The sequence below is a fragment of the Humulus lupulus genome, chromosome 5 (assembly GCF_963169125.1).
Source record: "Humulus lupulus chromosome 5, drHumLupu1.1, whole genome shotgun sequence".
NCBI lineage: Eukaryota > Viridiplantae > Streptophyta > Magnoliopsida > Rosales > Cannabaceae > Humulus > Humulus lupulus.
Window position 1 is genome coordinate 148,174,037 of NC_084797.1, and position 13,393 is coordinate 148,187,429.

Sequence of the window (13,393 nt, forward strand, 5' to 3'; positions counted from 1 at the left end):
GTTGATTGTGTTGTCCATGTTGAAGCCTCGGCCTTCAGAGATAGATTATTATAGAATTTTGACTGAGGGTGATGCTCCCTTGTATCTTGGGTTGGGCCAAAAAGAAAAGGCAGAAACTCCCATTGATTTTGAGAAGGTGGCAGAGATAACTGTTGAGGTTGCGAAGGAAGCCAATATTTTTGTTGATGCTAGCCCTGACGATGAGGATACCCCAGTCCCTATTGGCCCCACACCCTCGGTCCCAGCCCCATTGGTACACCCCAGTCCTGATCAACCTAATTTACAGGAGGTGTTTGAGAGGTTAGAGCGAGTTAAGAGTCATCAGGATACCGTCCTACAGAACCAGGTGGTCATCATGGATGTTGTCAATAAAATCTTGACATTTGTACAAGATCTTCATTGAGACACGACGGAGAATGATTCTAATTCTGACTCACTTGACCTCCCATATGATTTTGCCGTACATGACATAGGCACTCCTCCCCCGATAGTACTTACAGCAGATCCTGAGACCCCATGTGTTGCTATTATAGAACCTAGGGATGTTGCTAGGGTAGATTTTGAATTGGCCAAGAGGAAAAGACACAAACCTAAGATATTTGAAGATTACAACGACCCAACTAGGAAGAAAGCTTGTGTGGATGCGATTAATGACATGCCATTAGTCCTCGACCCTCTAACGAAGCCACTTGCTACATAGTACAGGACGATCAACAAGTGGTTGCTTAGAGATATTCCGAACAAGACGAAGAGGGATGTTCAAATTGGTGTGTGTGGTCCGAGTTGATTTTTGACGCTAAAGACACCTCAGTTTTGGATCGATGATGGGGTAATTAATTTTTTTAATATCTTTTATCTATTATGTATTTCAAAACATTGGGTTTGATGTTGGTTCGATGGGTAAAGGCAGGTGGTTTGGTCCTTGAAACTATAATTTGGGTTCGATGTAGGTTCGATGGGGTTCGATGGGTACAGGCAGATGGTTTGGTCCTAGTATCTTCAAATTGGGTTCGATAGGGTTCGATGTTTTTTCGATGGGTAGAGGAAGGTGGTTTGGTCCTTGAAACTATAATTTTTCTTCGATGTTTGTTCGATAGGTTTCGGTGTTGGTTCGCTGGGAAGAGGCAGATGGTTTGGTCCTAGTAGCTTCAAATTGGGTTCGATAGAGTTCGATGTTGGTTCGATGGGTAGAGGAGGGTGGTTTGGTCCTTGAAACTATAATTTTGGTTCGATGTAGGTTCGATAGGGTTCAATGTTGGTTTGATGGGTAAAGGCAGATGGTTTGGTCCTAGTAGCTTCAAATTTGGTTTCAGTAGGGTTGGATGGGTAAAGGCAGATGGTTTGGTCCTAGTATCTTCAATTTGGGTTCGATAGGGGTTCGATGTTTGTTCGATGGGTAGAGACAGATGGTTTGGCCCTAGTATCTTCAAATTGGGTTCGATAAGGGTTCGACGGGGTTCGATGTTGGTTAGATGGGAAGAGGCGGGTGGTTTGGTCCTTGAAACTATAATTTTGGTTCGATGTAGGTTCGATAGGGTTGGATGTTGGTTCGATGGGTAGAGGCAGATGGTTTGGTCCTAAGAGCTTCAAATTGGGTTCGATAGGGTTCGATGGGTAGAGGCAGGTGATTTGGTCCTTGAAACTATAATTTTGGTTCGATGTAGGTTCGATAGTCTTCGATGTTGGTTCGATGGATAGAGGTAGATGGTTTGGTCGTAGTAGCTTCAAATTGGGTTCGAAAGGGGTTCAATGGGGTTCGATGTTGGTTCGATTGGTAGAGGCAGATGGTTTGGTCCTAGTATCTTCAAATTGGGTTCGATAGGGGTTCGAGGGGGAACGATGTTGGTTCTATGGGTAGAGGCAGATAGTTTGGTCCTAGTATCTTCAAATTGGGTTCGATAGGGATTCGATGGGGTTCGATGTTGGTTCGATGGGTAGAGGCAGATGGTTTGGTCCTAGTATCTTCAAATTGGGTTCGATAGGGGTTTGATGGGGTTCGATGTTGGTTAGATGAGTAGAGGCATATGTTTTAACAATTACTTTCCTATTATTTTTGTAGCATATTGATGCGGCCAAGCATATGCTACGTAGGCGACGCCAGTTCTATCTCAGGGCGTATCGGCAAGATGCTATTGTGATGAATATTACGTTCGCACAAGTGGTACCAGCTCGTTATGATGCATATCAGAATGCCAAGGAAGAGGATAAGAAAAGGTTTTTGTGGGATTTGGATGTGATGTAAATGATTACAGGCATTGGCTATCAATTTCTGGCGTCGTGGAAAGGAGTAGACACTTTATATTTGTGCCAGCACTATCTTCAAGCGCATTGGTTTGAAGTTGGAGCATCCATTTCTACTTGGACTCTGAATGTTTATGATTCAAACGTGATGGTGATAAGTGATAAACAATTGCAATCCTTTATGAAGTCATGGTCTACTTTGTTCCCATCGCTGTTATTGCAGTCACATCTTTTCAAGGATGACCCTCGGTTGACGATTCCACCTAGAGCTAAAAGTTGCAAAGAGTTCAAGGTGAACCGCATGCTAGTTAATTCAGTACCCCAAACCAAAGTCAAGTAATCAAAATTCTAGTTTTTATTCAAGTTTTTTAAATTAAATTCTATGTTAATTTTTTTACTAATTCAGTTTATGTTTCGTTCACAGTGGAGGTTGTGGTGTGTATGCCATCAAGCACATCGAGCACTTATTGGGTAGGCTACAACTTCACACAATCTGCGATGACAACATGGAGTTGTTCATAAAAAAATGGACAGTTGACTTATGGTATCAGGATGTTAGGCATTGAACATTCTCTTCTTGTTATAGTTCTTTGCTTAAAATTTAAGTTATTAAAAAAAATTATGTTTCGAGCATGCAAATCATTAACGACAATTAGTAGTAAAAATCCAAGCTTTGAGCATGCAAATCATTAACGACAATTAGCACTAAATATTCAAGTGAGAAAAATTCATTAACGACAATAAAAAACAAAAAACAAAAATAACCTGAACACCAACATAAATTGTACTCAAAGTCGAGCTTTGCATGAGGACTTGTTGTGGCCACGACCACCGCATCTACTGAACTTACGCATTTTCACACCTTTTCCCCCACCAGATGGCCAATGGTTTGTCCTTGGTCTTCCTAGCTTTGCCTTCTTTGGACGACCAACTTGTTGTTTCTCTACGGATACACCAACTACCATATTCTTAATGTCATCTGGAAGTATCCAATCATCCTCGTTCCCAGTTGGGTAAATGGTTTCTTTGTACGAATTCCTCCATGACTCAATGGTGTAAAACATTGAACACAAAGAGTAAAGGTTCACCCCACACTCTATAGCTGTTGCAGCTGCATGGGGACAAGGTGTGCCTATGAGCTGGAATGCCCCACATGAGCTTGATTTCATCATCAAATTCACCTCAACATCATTGTCTGCACTAGTTACATGAAACTCGAATTAGCCAAGGGCATAGACATTCATGAACCTTCCTTTGTCAGTATTGTTTGATACATCTGCCTCCATTAGGGTAGATAATTTGGTGGTAGTCTTCTCTGTCACACTACGTCATTCAAAAAACAAAGACTGTAGTGTGAACCGAATGAATTCCAAAAAAATTGTAACTGGAAAGGTTCTTGCATCCTTGGTCTTGTTTTTGAAGCTTTTAGCGTAGTTGCTTATCATATATTGCATCATTTTCCAGGAAAGAAAGGACGAGACCACTTGTCGAAACCAATGTCCTCCAGATAGGCAGCTATGGAAGGATCCATTCGCTTAATATTTTCAAAATGCTTTAGAAATTCGGTCTTCTTCCATGCATAGGCTGCTGCCCACATCTCATTGTGACAATGATCATTCTTGAACTTATCTTTCACATTCATACTGATGTGATGGTAGCATGCGTTGTGGTAGGCATCAGGAAAGACAGCCTCTAGAGCATGAATAATGCTAGCGTGCCTATCTGACACGAAAGCCAGGCCATCAATGTCCCCAATGGCTTCTTTCAACTTTGTCATGAAATATTTTCACGAGTTGTGGTTCTCACTATCCACCAACCCAAACACAATTGGATATAAATGACTATTCACATCCAAGCAACATCACATAGCATATGGCCACCGTACTTGTTCTTCAAGAATGTGCCATCCACACATATCACATGACCACAAAATCTGAATCCCCTTCTACAAACTCCAAGGGAAAAGAAGCAATATAGGAAACAACCATCTTCAGTGACAAAATCAGTAATTGTACCTGGATTCTTTTGCTACAACATGTGCAAGTAGGATGGCAACTTACAATACAAATCTTCATATGTCCCCCTAACATACGTAAGTGCCTTCTCTCTACATCTCCATGCCTTTTCATAACTCATATCAATACCGAAATTTTTCTTCATATCCTCCTTTATGTTGTTTGTCATTTAACTGGTCCCATCAACTGCGTATTTATTCTTTATGAGGTGTCCAACGACCCATGGTGCAGCTTGACGATGACCTTTTTGTTGCACTTCTAGTGAGCATGTGTGTACGGTCTTGTACACCGTGATCTCAAACATGGGGGACATTGGTAGTTTTTTCCCTCTCAGTCTCCAACAACAGTCAGGATTTTTGCATGTGATATACCACACGTCAGTACCAGACTTTTTCACCATATACTCAAAGCTATTATTCATTGCAAATAGAGCAACTTTGGATTTTAAATCAATCTTGTCCTCAGAAGTCTTCCCAACATATATTTCTCCCATTGGTGCACCAGATGATGAGGAATGGGTTTTAGTAGACGCCCCAATATCTTCTTTTGTAAACATTGGGGCACTCCATCTGGTGTGATCTTCTCTTGATACAATTGTCTCCATCCACCTAGTGTTATCTTCTGTCCTAGCAGGTTGATTACTTCTTCTAGCAGGTGTTCGGCGTCCTTGAGTTGGGAGGTGTGCCAGTGAAAGAGGCAGACATGACTCTTCTTCTACTTGTTGGGCTTGGGAAATGTCTAACTCCTCATTTGAAACATCTGCACTATAATACGAGTCATCCTTGGAACCATCATCATTATCTTCAAAGTAATTACCAACTAGATCATCATTCACATAGGGATCGTACTCATATGCCTCAAGCACACCCATGGGAACTCCTTATGGTATATCAAGCTGAATAGTAGCCATCAGATTAGTAACTGGAACAAAAGTGCCCACCTTGCTAAGATGCTTGTAACTACTACCTGCAGAGATGGATCGACACTGGTCGTGTCTTTCTTATTCACACTAGGAGAAGGATCTGATATGACATTCTTCTTAATTGGAGTCACACATAAGATTATTCGTTCTTTCAAGCTTATTCCTAATAATACACGAACTTGACGATCATTCCTCAATTGAACTGGTGCAAATGGTTGGTCGCCGCATACGTATGGCACCTTGAGTTTCAATTCATACACCTCTCTATCTACCTGAAATGTCTCGTGCAGTATGTCAAGTAGTTGCAAGTAAGTGACATCATTCTCTATTTGTATCACTTCACCTTCAACATCCTTAAAATACCATTTCCTACCATCTGTTTCCCAAACACCGTTGTAAGAAACAAATACATAAACAGTATAACTTGAAATAAAAAAACACAAATACAATTAGCTGAAAAACTAGAAAAAAAAATCAACAAGCATGCGTCATGGATGCCATCGAGTATGCCTCAACGACCATCGAGCAAGAAACAATACCCATCAAGCACACCAAAAAACAGAATGAAAATGCACACCATCGAGTAAACATCGAGCATGCATGTGACGCCCCACGTCACTATGGCTGCTTTCTGGAATGACGACTGGCCCTACAAACCAACACGAGTCTTTCCAGTGTGCTTTGTCCTCACTCACATGCTTCCTAAGAAAAATTTCCAAGAGGTCACCCATCCCTAGATTACCCCAGGTCAAGCACGCTTAACTTTGGAGTTCTCAAGTGATGGGCTACCGAAAAGAAGATGCATCTTGTTGATATAGGTAGTACCCATCAATCCATTTAAGCCCTCTTCAATGGTGTAGTCCCATACCTACACAGTCTTAGAATCATCACACTTGACCTTCCCCAGGAGGTGTGGGATTGCACAGCTTACTCGGTCTTTCCCCTTACGGATCACGGGATTCTAACTGTCACAATCAAGAAAACATGCAAAATCACATTTCCATCGAACTTATATCGATCAGACATCGAGTAACAATCGAGCATGTATGAAAACGTGCAAAATCACACAGCCATCGAGCTTATATTAAGCATTCATCGAGTAACAATCGGAATGTATGAATCGTGAGAATGCACATGACCATCGAGCCATCATCGAGCAGGCATCGAACAACCATCGAGCAAGCATGCAACCGTAAAAAATGATGTGCCATCAAGCCTACATCGACTAGGCATCGAGCATCCATCGAGCATGCATGAAATAGTGAGAATGCACATTACCATCGAGCTTGCATCGAGTAGGTATTGAGTAACCATCGTGCAAGCATGCAACCGTAAAAAAATGATGTGCCATCGAGCCTGCATCGAGCAGGCATCGAGCAACCATTGACCATAACTCAAACCCAGAAAAATTCCAGAAAACACAGATTGACAAAAAACCAAAAATATGTGAAAATATTGCTCAGATCTATTCGAAATGCCTAAAAAGTTTAAAGGAAACATCACTAATCTAAGTATTTAAGAAAAAATTTCTTACCCATAAGTTTTTTCTCCAAGATTCCTCAACCCTTACTTTGGTCTTGATCTCTACAAATGGCTTCCTCGTAGGGGGTTGCTCGACTTTTGGTAGTGCAGGGATCTCTACCCGTGGGGCTCTTAGTGGTGTTGTGAGGTGAGGTGAGTGAGAGAGAGTGAACAAAGAGAGAGAAAGGAGGAAACGAGAAGAAGGAAGAGAAGATGGAAGAGAAGAGGCTTGGGGGGAGTTGTGTCATGGGTATTTTGGGTATGCTCAAAAGAATTGGCATTATTTTCATATGATCAAAATGCCTAGCATTTTTTCAAATTACAACCCCCCATTAAGCATAAAATCTCAAATTTCCCTTTTTATTTTGCTTTGTTCTTCTATCTTTGTTATTACTATATTCTATTACATAACATGCATGTAGTATTCAACTAATATTTAATTAGACATAAGTGGATACACAAATAAGATTGTTGTTATATTTTTAGCTATAAAAGTATAAGATAAGTACAGTTTTAGGTAATTTTATTTTGTTTGAATAATACTATATAAAGATATTTTTTAATGAAAAATTATTTTCAAAATGTTTGGATATCAATAGTTTTTTTTTCATAAGTAACTTAAGAATAATAAAAATTATTCTAATTTAAAAAGTAGCTTCTCAAAAAGTGCTTTGGGGAAGAAATTAGGTTCTCAAAAATATTTTTTTAAATAAAAATAAACTTTTTATGTTCACTACAAAAAATAGGGGCTATACCAAGAACACTATACCGAGAAATTTTTTTGTGGTTCTCAGTAGAAGTATTTTTAGAACCGCGCCAAGAGTTCACAAATTTTTTTTTCATTTAAGTTGATATACCGAGAACTTTGGATCTTCTACCGAGAACAAATGTTCTCGGTAGAAGTCTTATATATCAGTCATCTTCCCCAGCAGAGCTCATTTCGTCTTAAATGCAAAATACCCCCAAACCCTTTTTCTCTCCGCCCCCAAATCAATATTCCATGGATTTCCATCCCCAAACAATAGTTTTTGATAAATCTTCCTCTCCAAAGAAGATTTAGTTATCAAGAGGCTCTAATCAAGGTAGGTATTTCTATATATTTCATTTTATTTTGTATTTTACTCTCTCTAAATGAGTTTTTTTTTCTCACTCTAGCTACTCCGATTGTGTAGTATTTTCTCATATTTTGAGTTATATTGTTGAATCGCAGAAGCCCTCACAGGTATGTAAGAATCGATATTTTTGTAAATTTTTTTATTATTTTCAGATTTTTTTTTTGGTGAAAATGGAAGAAAAAATCATATTTTTACATATTATATATACAATATTTGATTTTGCATTTATAATATGTAATATTTATAATTAGAAATAAAAATTAGATAATAGTTTAGTTATATGCAATTTTTAGAATATAATGTTGTGTAGTATTTTAGTGAAATGCATATATATATAGCTTTAGGATTAAGTTATTATTGTAATTTTTTGGATAAATAATTAATTTATTAGCAATTAGTTTGTGAAAGATTTATTAATGATGAATGTGAGTAATAAACTAGGTTAAATGTTTAAGATGTAAAGTACGAATGTACATGGTCTGTTTTTAGCTAAACTAGTATGGAAAATTATAATTTAATAGTTTATTTTTGCAATTAGATTTAATATGCTTTACAATATTTTTGGTATGTAATTTGACTTTTAGTTGTACAAATGTGTTTGGAATGTTATGTTGTTTGTTCTGGGTATTTTCTGAGTGTTGCTTGCAGGTTTTGTATTTTTGAGATAGATGATAATATAATCGTTATGCTGCTGATTTTTTTATATAGATTTAAGATATCTACTAATTTTTTTAATAAAATGATTATTCAATACAACTAATATTTAATTGATTTCATTAGTGAGTTAATCAATAAATTTAATAATTTTGTTAATGGTGATGAAAATTAAATTTATAAATTTTAGGGAACATTTTAATGTTAAAAAATAATTATAAAACTAATCATTAATAATTATATAATTAATTTAAATTAGAATAAAAAAAGTAAGCCTAAACAAATAAAATATTTTTTATTCTACTCTAAATTATTGTTAAAATTACTAAATTTAGTATTTAACTCACACATGAGTAATTATATATAAACAAATGATGACAATTACTAAACATATTAAATATAGACTTAAATATCATAAGATATTATGAGACAAAATTTATCTAATTGTTAGTTCTGATTAAATAAAATTAACAAATATATTATTAGAAAACTAATTTTAAACATAATCTTAATAATTATTAAAATTAATTTAATTTTAAACGATTAACCATTAATTGTAATTAAAATTAAAATTTGAAGTTAAAAAAAAATATGTAAAATTTAAATAATTTTTAATAATATTTACATTCAAATATATTATAGTTAGATATCATAAAACAACATAATTAACATCAAAGAGCATAAGACATTATAGAAACAATATTTAATAAAATTTGCTTCTCAAAATGATGAAGATGAAATGATGGATGTTCTCAATGATGTTATGCAAAATGACAATGACGAATATGAAGAGAATGAGCGCGATCAAGAGATACCTACAACAAACTACAGGGTTGGGCAACATTATAACGATTTATTTGTTGAGATCGAGGCTCCATTATTCCCTGGGCGTCAATATTACACATCATTGAATTTCCTAGTGAAGTTGATGCATTTCAAAGTGTTGGGCAAAATTCCCAACAAAATATTTGATGGAATGCTGGAATTGTGTACATGATGCATTTCCAGCCCCAAATAAGCTTCCAAAATCGCATTATGCAGCGAAAAGGTTGTTGCATAAACTTGGATTGGGCTACGAGTCAATCCATGTCTGCAAGCATGATTACGCACTGTTTTGGAAAAGTACATGCTGGAAAAAGCAAATGTCCTGTTTGTGGGGAGGATCGGTGGGTGGACAAGAACACCAAGGGCAAGAAAGTGCCTCATAAAGTGATGAGTTATTTTTCTTTAACCCCTAGGTTAATACGAAAAATATGCATCGAGGCACATTCTCAACATATGAGATGGCATCACGAGCAACGTATAAAAGAAGATGGTGTATTGCTTCATCCTGCTGATGGGAAAGCTTGGAAGGACTTTGACTGAAATAGTCCAACGTTTGCAATGGAACCCAGGAATGTGCACCTTGGATTGGCTGTAGATGGATTCAATCCCTTTGGTAATATGAGTCTTTCTTATAGTATGTGGCTGGTTGTGTTGACAACATATAACTTGCCACCATGGTTGTGCATGAGAGAAACTAATTTCATGTTGAGCTTATTAATTCCGAGACCTCATTCACTAGGAAAAGATTTTAATGTTTTATTAATACCATTGATTGATGAGTTAAACAAATTATGGGTGACTGGTGTACAGACTCGAGATCCAGTCGGTGGTAGTATCTTCACTCTTTGAGCAGCTTTGATGTGAACTATAAACGATTACCCCGCAAGGAGTAGCCTTTCTGGATGGACTGGCCAAGGTTATCATGCTTACTCTACTTGCAATGTGGCAACACCATCTATTCGTTTACAAAAGAATGTTGCTTTTTATGGCCATAGACATTTTTTACCAATCAAACATACTATTAGAAGGGACAAGAAGACATATGGTGTTGTTAAAAAAAGACTACCACCAAAGCCATTAACCATGCAAGATATGTTCACACAAATGAATTTTATACCTGATTCTTTTCCTGGTAAGCATGTAAGATATGGTGGCCAAAAAAGAAAACGTACAAAAGAGCAAGTAGGTTGGCGAAAAAAATATATATTTTTTGAGCTCCCATATTGGGCCAACATAATATTGCGACACAATCTAGACATTATCCATGTTGAGAAAAATGTGTGCGACTGTTTAATAGGCACAATAGTTGGGTTGGAAAATAAGCCCAAAGATACAGTTAGTGCTAGAGTAGACTTGGAGAAGATGAAGATGAGACCAGAGTTACAGTTGAAGAAATTGAATGGTTGGATACAAAAGCCTGCGGTCAAATTCACTTTCACTGTTGAATATTGCCAAAAGTTTTGTCTATTTCTTAAATCAGTGAAGTTTCCAAATGGTTTTGGATCTAACCTAAGGAAGAATGTGATTGGTAATGGCAATATGATCACCAGTTTGAAATTGCATGATTGTCACATCATTATGCAACGCCTTTTGCCAGTTTGTGTGCATGCATTCCTAGAGAAATCGATTAGTACAACTATTATTGAGTTATTCACTTTCTTCAAGCTCATTTGTGCAAGAATTTTAAAAGTTTCAGATTAAGAAAAAGTCCAAACTTCAATTGTTGAGATTGTTTGCAAGTTAGAAAATTGTTCCCTCTGCTTTTTTCGATATCATGGTCCATCTACTAATACATTTACCAGAAGAAGCAATACTTGGAGGACTGGTTCACATGATGTGGATGTATCCTTTTGAAAAATATGAAAAAGTTGAAGAATTATGTCTGTAATAAAGCACGTCCAGAGGGGTCAATAGCAGAAGGATATGTGGTTGACGAGGCATTAACTTTTTGCTCCATGTACTTGAAAGGAGTTGAAACAAAGTTCAATCGTCCAAACTAAAATGTAGATGTTGGTCCATCACTTAAAAAGATGTCGGTCTTTCGATCTCAGGGTCATCCAATTGGTAAGAAATGCTTGACAATTTTGGATGATGAAGTGAAGAAACACAATGAATTGGTATATTCTAAATAACTGCAATGAGATCTTGCCATATCTTTAGTAAGTAATTAAAGTAGTTCATCCTTTCATTGCATGTTTATTATAATACTTATTAGTAACTCTTAAATTGATTGTTTTTGTTCGTTGTAGAGAGCATATGGAAATTCTTCAGACTCAAGGTGTTGAAAACCTAGACCAATTACATAGAAAGGAATTTCCTAATTGGTTTTATAATAAGATTTATCATCTTCGGCAAATGGGTTCCTTGGAAGTACATGAAGAATTAATATCTTTAGCAAACAGTTATTAACTCGTGTTGCTTCGTACCCTAGGTGTGTTGTAAATGGAGCTAGATTTTTGTGTTATGACAGGGACAAGAATCGAAAAACTCAAAATAGTGGAGTCTCTGTAGCAGGAGTTGAAAATAATACTTATTACGATCAGTTAGAAGAAGTTTTAGTGATGTCATATCTTTCTGGTTCTTCTGTTGTATTATTTGTTATATTATTTCATATAATATAATATTAGATTAAATAATGTGATTTGTCACACCTTGTAACATATTATTGAGAGTCACAAAATTGGACACATGTGTGTGCCCAAATGTGACTCCCAAATATTACCCAATAATGTGTATATTATATGGAGTTACAAAATCAGTTACAAATTTGTTACACATTTGGAGTTACAAAATCAGTTACAAATTTGTAACTTCCAAATATTACCCAATAATGTGTATATTATATGTTACACATTTGAGATTGGATTTCATAAAGCCATTATAAAACATGGCTGTTGGAGATATGATTTTAACCCCAATAATGTGTTTTGGGAGTTACAAAGTCATTTGGGAGGGTTTGGAATCGTTTGGAAAAGCAGCACATTTTCAAGTGCTGAAAATGGGTTGTGGCCGCAGCCACTGAATGATGGTGGCCGCGGCCACTGATGTCCCTGGCCACGGCCACAGGTGCATTTCAGGCCAAATTTTCAGTTTTTTCCAAATGTGTTGAACGGTTCTAAAAACCCAAATAACTCCCAAATCTCAATTTTAATTCCATATTAATCCAATTAAACATTGGTAACAGCCATGGGGGTTGGTGGAATTTGAAATCCAAAGGGTATCTCAAACTCTATAAATAGGAGCCTAATACTCACTTGTAAGATACACCATTTTTCATCCACAAAGCACTTGGCTGAAAAATACACCTTGAAGCTTGATTATTCCAGAGAGCTATTTCCTTAAGAGATCCCTTAGTGCTTAGAGAATAGGGGGAAATAAGCTTTTGGACAAAGGTTTTGAACCTTGTTCAAGTTGGTGATCATCATTACTCTACACTTTGGTTGAGTGTGAGTTTGTGTTTTTCATTGATCTTTTCATTCAGTTGTTCCTCTTGTATTATTATTGTTTTGAGTTTGTAATCCCCTTCTTCTATTTCTATTTACGTATTTATTGGTATCTCTTGTTTTAGAGTTTTAGTTCTAATAATTCTCTTCTTTCTCTCTTTCTTACATTTACTTGTATTGTTGGTCATTGAGTTGTAAACCTATTTATCTATCATCTTGTCCATTGTATTCTTTGCATAGAGTTGTATTTTGGTTTTTCCACTTTTTCATTGAGCAATAAAATATATTCTCTAACAATCAAAAGCTTATCCCTCTTTGTTTCAATGGAAGGGGAGACCATTGAGATCATGAACCAAGACCTAGTGAGGTTGGATAGGTTTGATGGATCCAATTTTTCTAGGTGGCAAGACAATGTGAAATTTCTTTTGACAACACTCAAGATAGCCTACATCCTTGAGTCATCCTTGGCACCTCTAGCCGAGCCATCCGACAAAGACATTCCCGAGGAGGTGGAGAAAAGAAGGAAGAGAAAAGAGGACAACCTTCTTTGTAAGGGTCATATCCTTATTGCCCTATCCGATAGGTTATATGACCTCTATACCAATACCAAATCCGCAAAGGAGATTTGGGATGCCTTGGAGAGTAAGTACAAGGCTG